Below are 8,070 nucleotides of genomic sequence, written 5' to 3' on the forward strand. Positions count from 1 at the left end.
GGCCATTTTTTCACATGTGATATTGTTAGGCACATAGGCTTCACTTAACACCTTCATTAGAGCATTCTTGTGTGCCTCTAAATTTTGCAATAATGATAAGATGGATATCTAGGCAAGTGTTTTGTTCAAATGATCGACAATGGGGTATTCCTTCACCTGTACTTTCCTCCAAAGATCATCCAGTCCAGTTTTAATGACAAGTTGTTTTGTAGCAGCCTCCTTGCTCGACCCTCCCAAGTGTTCAGGTGTATAGACCTTTCCTGTTCTGGTCATTCCTTGTGCAACATCAGATTCTTCCATCTTTGCCTTTCCCTTTCGCCTAGCTTCGGCAATGTAATCCCAAGGTATGGCTTTGGAATTGAAAAGAGGTGTGGTTGATACTGTCACTGTGAAAGGTGTGGCCACTTCTACCTCAAATGGAGTAGGTGTGGCTGTAGGCGGAGCTACCTCTACCTCAAATAGAGCCGATGCGGCTACCTCAACCTTGACTGGTGACTGTGTCTGCACCACGATAAGAGTGAGTGTGGCTGCAAGTTTAAAGTCATCACCTTCCTGAATAAGCCCGATTGACCCCTCAGGATCCCATTCCTCATCTGTCTCTATCACATGTATCACATCACCCCTATGGTATGGGAGAGGATTGTTACGGACATTGGGTGCAACTTCTTTTTCCTGTATGACCTTGTTGTCAATCAATGTCTGGATTTTATCTTTCAATGTTCGGTACTCGTCAATGGTGTGCCCCTTCATACCGGAATGATATGCACAAGTTTTGTTTGGGTTGATCCATTGAGATGAGTTCTCTACTACCACAACAAGAATATGAGTGATATAACCAGCGACCTTCAATCTTTCGTACAGCTGGTCGATGGGTTCAGCAATAGCGGTGTATTATCTGGGTGGTTAGCGATCAAAGTTAGGTTGGGGTTTCTGGTAATTTGAACAAGTTAGAGGTGAATGATAGTAGGCTGGCTGGGTGTTATAAGTATGATAGGCGGTGGCGGGTTGAGAATATCTGGGAGATAAGGGTTGGTATGTGGGTGGAGGTGTTTGGTATATGGGTGCAGATGTTTGGTATGTGGGTGAAGATTTTGGGCCTTGAACCACCATTACTACCCCCACGTCTTTCTTCTTTGATATGTCGCCTGATTGCAATACTTTGTTCGTGGCTTGTAGTGCCTCGAAGTTTATCACCATCCGGCTTTTTATACCTTCTTCAATCCTTTCCCTGAGTTTGATGATATCGGAGAACTTGTGATTCTCAATGACCATTAGTCTCTCATAATATTATGGATCATGTGCCCTGACGAAGAACTTGTTCATTTGTTCTTTTTCTAGTTCTAGTCTGACCTTGGCTGCTTCCGACCTCCATCGAGTAGCATACTCGCGGAAAGTCTCAGTCAACTTCTTCATTAAATTTTGGATGTAGAAGACATCCGGTGCATTCTCTGTGTTGAACCTGAACCAGTCCATAAATTCTGATGCCATACTCACCCAATTGGACACTTCTTAGGGTTCTGGCTTATGTACTAGGACAGGGCATCTTCGGTAAGACTTCTCATAAAGAGCTTCATTCAGATTCTTTCATCTTTACCTACCCCCACGAGCTTGTCATAGTAAGTTCTCAAATGAACCTTGGAATCACCTGTTCCGTCAAATTTCGAACTTGGGAGGTTTGTAACACTCCGGCAGTTCCATATCCAGTTGTATGCATATGTCCTCATAATTCATACCCTTTATCCCTTGGCCTCCTTCGACATCCTGAACTCGACTTGTCAGCTTTTTGAGTTCCTCGGCCATGGTCTTGATGAGCAGGTCCTTCTCAGCGGATTCTGGTGTATCGGAGATTGGTTGAGTAGAGCGAGGTACAATTTCCACATATATAGGGTTGTTTTGGTGAGTGCTAGGGACTTGGGTGTAGTGGTGATCGTTGGTTGAGTTTTGAGGATCGGGGACGGGTTATGGTGTGTTTTGAGGGGTATGATAGGTGGTGGCTTGTAGGTACTGGATTGGTTGATGATGGTGTTATGGTGGAGTTGGTATCGGTAAGGGATTGAGATTTTGAGGTGCAGTTGCATATTGATGTGGTGCGGGAGGGCTTTGCGGATGCTGGTTTGGTGTATTTTGGCGAGGTGCTGGGTTCTTGGTATTTTGTTGGTTGATATCGTGGATATTTAGGGTGAGGGATAGGTTTGCTAAGTTGTGGACCAGCTCATGTTCCCCCCTGTAACTCCAGTATCTTTTGTTCCAACCAAAAAACTAAGTCATTTGGTGCCGGAGTACTCCGACCATCTGAAGTTTCCACATTCTCCGCATTTTCCTTTCGAATACCACTTAAGTCATACATCTTAGATTTCCCTTTGCTTCTCGTATTACTTGGAGGAGGAGAAGGTGGAGGGCCACTAGATCAGTGTGATATGTTGATGATGCCAATATGTGCGAACCAACCTTAGGGGATGGGAATAATAAAGAATAAAGAAAATCAAAAGGTAAACAAGTCAGTAAGGGTTCTAAAAATTTGCGGTATTTAAACACATATTGAGGGAATGTAAATTTGCGTTCTGATTTGGGAGCCTTGTTGTGCCCGAGGTAGGCCTAGCGACAAATAGATTTGGAGAAATTCAGTGCAAATAATTACCTCATTTCATTAATGTAAAAATAGACGACCCAAAACGATACTAAATAAGATAATGTTACTAATGGAACTTGGCCATATTACATTTAGAAAAAAGCAAGTAAACTTAATCTACTTAGTCCTAGAAGGACCCTCTCCAGACTGGATGCTCTTGCCGATCAGTTCCCCTAGTTCGTGCAGGTTTAGCAATAAGAATGCCCTTTCCAAATGTCCTCCTTCATTTCCCTCAGCGTTCTGGCAATCGATGACTCTCTTTCTCATTTTTCCTTCTAATTCCATTAGACTGTACTCCAGATATTCCAGCCTTTCGCTGGATTTAACATCTCTCTCTTTCCACTCATTGATCATTTCCATGTCGGCCTTATGTTGCTCCATATGCTCATCTTCGGACTCATGAATTCTTTTGTGCAGCTTGTTATACTTCACATGTGCTTCGGCAACCTCGTCTATGACCCTGTTTCCTGGACCAACCCTTGGCTCGAAGATTCCTGCTATATCATCATCCAACCATGAGTGGTAGAAGTATGTGTGACCCGCATGATATCTGTCCGGCTCGATGGTATCCTTTTCTACGATAATCTTCAAGTTCCACATGTGTTGTGCTTCATTCTTACATGGGATGGCATCACCCTGAAAATCAGCTATGAAGTGACTCATTTTGGTGACTCGCAGTATAACCTGTCTCCTGCCTTCCTATCTCATAACCCTGAGGGGAGCATAAGGGCATATGCCTCTTAACCCAAATAGTACCAAGTGGGGGACATCCTTGGATCTGATGATGAACTCGTCGGTAGGGAACCACTCGAACATCCATTGAACATGGTCCTCAGTTAACTTGTTGAAAAACTACACCTATCCTACAATATCCTTAGGTTGGGCAAACATGTCTGGAATATAGGTCATTCTCTTGGGATGATGAAATGTTATGTGATCATTCCACTGCCTTCACGGAAATTCCTGACGGTATTGACCCTTTTGGAGATGTTCTAGCAGCCAAACTTGCAGCAGCAAATTTTAGCTCTCGAAGAATCTGAACCCCTTCTAACAGCATGTACGGCCCGGTACATATCTGCAATGATCATAGGGACAATGGTATATGTCTGTCCCTCGATCCCGTCCATCAAAGTTTTGGCCACTATGGCCATCCTGGTATGGATTTTGTCCCCTTGGATCGGGAATACCAGCATGCCCAAGAAACAAATAATGAATACAAAGACCCTACGATGAATCCAACCCAATGAGGTAATAGAAAATTCATCATCAAAAGTACGGTAAGAGTTGTTGTGACCGCATCGTTCATTGAGGAAGTCGAAGGATATGTAGGAGTTTTTCAGGAACTCCAAGTCATCATTTTTCTTCAGCCCCATCATCTTAAGGAATCCTCTAGTGGTGCGATTTTTAGGCGCTAATAAACCAGGGCTATCCCAAGGCAACCCAGCAAATCCCCTTATTTCTTCCAGAAGAGGGGTCATTTCTATGTCCCCAAAGCGGAACACAACCCTCTCTTTGTCCTAAAACATGGTGGCAGCCTCAATCATCATTTTGTTTGGCTGAAGATCCCACAGAGAGGGCAAATTTTTTAAGACCCGTATCATATGATTTTGGTCACTTGAAGGAAGATCCCTCCACCAATCTAGCAAAAGTGAAGGTATGCTACCGACTATGCAGAACCTAGGGACTTCGTGCATCATTTTCTGCAAAATAAAAGATGGTTAGGCCCTTTCCCCCTCCAGGTTCGTCTATTTATATAGTAATGATTAGCATATTGACACTTATTTTTCCAAAATTAATGCACATAATCGTGGTTGTATCCGTTGGGATTATGGAAAACCCGATGAACTTTTGGATGAGGCTTGTCTTAAAGGGTTATTATGCGGATAACACATTAACTCGGCTAGGTTTGACCATGATGCATGCACAATTAATCAGAGTAAGGTTGCTATAGAGGTTTAGACTGGGACCCTCAAGCAGACAACTTGAGGGAGAAAGGCACGGAACCGTCGAACGCACCGTTGATCGACTAGTTTTACCACAAATACACCTTTCCGAATTTAAAAGGGTGATATATAGGAAGGGCGCAAACACTCATCAAGCGTTGCTATAGGATTGATTACGCATAAGTGGAATATGATGTTGAGAATTATTTATGCAATAATAAATAGCATGTTGTCAAGTATTTGCACATTAAAATAATAAATGTGGTGTTTAAATAATTGAAAGATAGTTACAAAAATAAAACAGGGAGACAAGTCAGTTTCGAAAAATAAAAGAAATCATAAATGCTTGAAAATAAGCAATTAAATCCAAGTAAAGGGGGGAAAGGTAAAGGGTTCACATGTGTTAACAGAAATAAGCATGCTTAAGACTAATTCATAAAAACAAGTTCGTTATGGTATGAGCCTAAAATATCCCCAGCAGAGTCGCCATGCTGTCGCGCCCCCTTTTTCCTCGTGGAGTCCGGGTTTCGACATTCATTGGGAACAACTCATTTCCTTTTGGGAATTAGGTATTTGAATATAAAAAGTTGTCACCTAACGGATTTAAGGTGCATTAGGGCACCTAAAGCAAGTAACTCATAAAATCGGTTTGCATTTTCAGAGACTTGGGTAAAGGCTCGAAATAACCTTGAGGGGAAGGTGTTAGGCACCCATCGCAGTCCACAATGGTTGGTCCCAGACGAACTCAAATTATGTGAATTAGTCATTTAACAAATAGGCAGTTTAAGCACACATATAAGAAAATTTGACAGGAAAGCAGTCTAAGCACAAATGTGTAAATAATATGAGGAAAGTCCTAGGTTTGTTAGCCTATAGGATCACATCTGCATAATACCCGGTAAGTCTTCCTCAACTAGAGGGGTTACGTGTGGTATTAGTGCACAGGTCATCATATCCTTTTACTACCCTATTACCCTCCCCTTGCCCATAGCCTAAAGCGTTCTAGCAACCTTAAGATGTATCCTATGTGTGCACTACCCGTCCCTTTACTTATATAGTCCCGGAGGTATTTGGGACTTCTAGTTAAGACGGATCTAGACTCCTACAATAATCAAAAGGAGAAAAACTCTAGGCGACAAAAAAAACACGTAGGACTGGACCAAGGATAGAATAGTTAAAGGCTCACATTTTACCTCCAGAAAAAGAGCAAGTAAGTGCACGTCTCAAACAACAGATTTCAGATATTTCAGAAAGGTCCTAGAACAGGATATCTAGGTGAGCATGGCAAGAAAAGAATATGCAGCATTGTGCTAAGGCGAAGTGATAGAGACCTAATCAGTTTGCCTACTGATTTTTTAGAACCTGTTGAATCTGGGCAGTTACAAATAAGCAAAGCAGTTTCACAGTTTTTATTAGACCTTGATTACCTATAGGCTTGCCTAGGCGTGGATCTGTAATACCCGATAAACATGCTATTTAAATGCAATCAGAATTCTAAGAATCATTTAAAACAGTTTGAGTTTATTAAGTCCTATAAACATGTTGTCTGGGTGTAATAACTGATTTTCGACTTATAGATGCTGGCAGCTAAATGCAAAAACTAGTTTTAGAATCCTATAGGCATGGCATCTAAATGCAGCGATTAGTTTTAAAACATGTTGAAGACTGATTTAAACCTTGTTAGTATGCAGAAACTGATCTTTTACAGGCAGGACTGATTAATTTTAAAACCTCTATAGGCATGGTATCTAAATAAATAGTATTGTAACAACCTATAGGCATGGTATCTAAGCAAACATCACAACAAACTTACAGACATGTTATCCAGAATGCAGGATCGATTTTTGAATCCTATTAGCATGATGTCTAAGTGAACAAACATTGTAATAGTTTATAGGCATGGTATCTAAATAGACAAATATTGTAGCAACCTATAGGCATAGTATCTAAATAAACAAGATATTGTAACAACCTATAGGCATGGTATCTACCCTTTCCCAACAGGATATGTATAAGCAACCCTCCATTTTACTAATTTCTCCAATATCTGTTTACAAAAAATTATTATTATAGAACAACATTAATAATGAATTACAGAAGTGAAATTGCTACAACTATAGGGAGCCTAAATATAGGACCAAAAGATAAACCTGGCAGACCAAGCCTTCAACCAGTCCAAAAGTGCCATAGCGTCATAGTGCATCCAATAATATCCTGGTGTGTCAAAGTTCCCAAGGGCCTCAGGGACCCCGGGCAATGCTCACACTAGGAAACCTTCAAAGTAGCCCTTTGTGAGCAAGTTTTGGAAAGTCAACTCCAGTGTGTCAAAGTTCAGAGGAGCCTCAGGGACTCCTAAGCAATGCTTACACTAGAAGGGCAAGACCCTAGGCATTCTAAGAATAGGGGTTTAAAACAGGAGATAGCTTTTTAAGAAAATAGTTTTGGAATTCTCAGGAAGTAAGGGTCATTCAATCATTGTAACTCAAACAAAGGTCCCAGCAGTCAAATAATAGACAGAAACAAAGTAACTTAGAGTTTCAACTTAGTTAATTAACTGTCACTAGGTGAGAATTCAATCACATACAGAGGGGTAGTAGGGCTGGGGAGTCATATTAGTCAGAGGTGAAAATAAGATAGAAGAGATATGCTAGTAAAGAAGAAATAAGCATGAGTCTGGAAATACAGAAGTCTAACTAAAGCAAGAATAAACAGATTAAGAGCAGGACACAGGGGTTCAATCAGCCAGAAGTAAACATGGTATTGCAGTCAACATAGAAGTAAACATGTTAGTAGACACATAGGTTCAATTAAGACAGAAGTAGTCATGTTATTATGAGGAAGCATATGGGTTAAGTTGAAATAGTAGAAAGCATGTCGTCCAATTGAATGGCAGTATACATACTGGCTAAGGATAATGAGCATGAATCACATAGGCCTAGTTGAAGATAAACAGACTAATATAAAGATCCTACTGATTTAGTAACATAAAATGGACATGCTGGGAATAGAAAATACACAAATCAAATCATACGGAGGTTTGCATGATAGTAAAGTGAGAGCATACTAGTTAAAAGAGCAGAAGTAGAAAGTAAAGTAGCAGGATTCAACAGTCTAGTCCTGGCTTTCAAGCCGACTAGACAAACAATGAACACAAGATGCAGAGAGAGATGAGAGCAGAGTTTGTGTGTGAGTGAGTTTGAGAACTGTTGTTTGTGTCCTTGAGAGGTAAAACAAGAGTGTATATATAGGAGTCGAATAGTGTAAGTAAATAAGGCAAGGCAGGAAAATATTATAAATAAGGTAAGGGAAGTAATCAAATAATCAATCAAGCTTGATAGGGACAGAAAGTTAGGGGATTGTACCCATAAATAACTCTGATTGAGTTTCAAATAAGGCAAGAAGTGGGTTTAACATCCAATTAGGGTTAGAACCCATAAATCAAGCAGTCAATCACACGAATAAGGTAATCATAGGTAATTAGAAACCAATTAAGGGTCA

The sequence above is a fragment of the Nicotiana tabacum genome, chromosome 22 (assembly GCF_000715075.1).
Source record: "Nicotiana tabacum cultivar K326 chromosome 22, ASM71507v2, whole genome shotgun sequence".
In the NCBI taxonomy this organism is placed as follows: Eukaryota; Viridiplantae; Streptophyta; class Magnoliopsida; order Solanales; family Solanaceae; genus Nicotiana; species Nicotiana tabacum.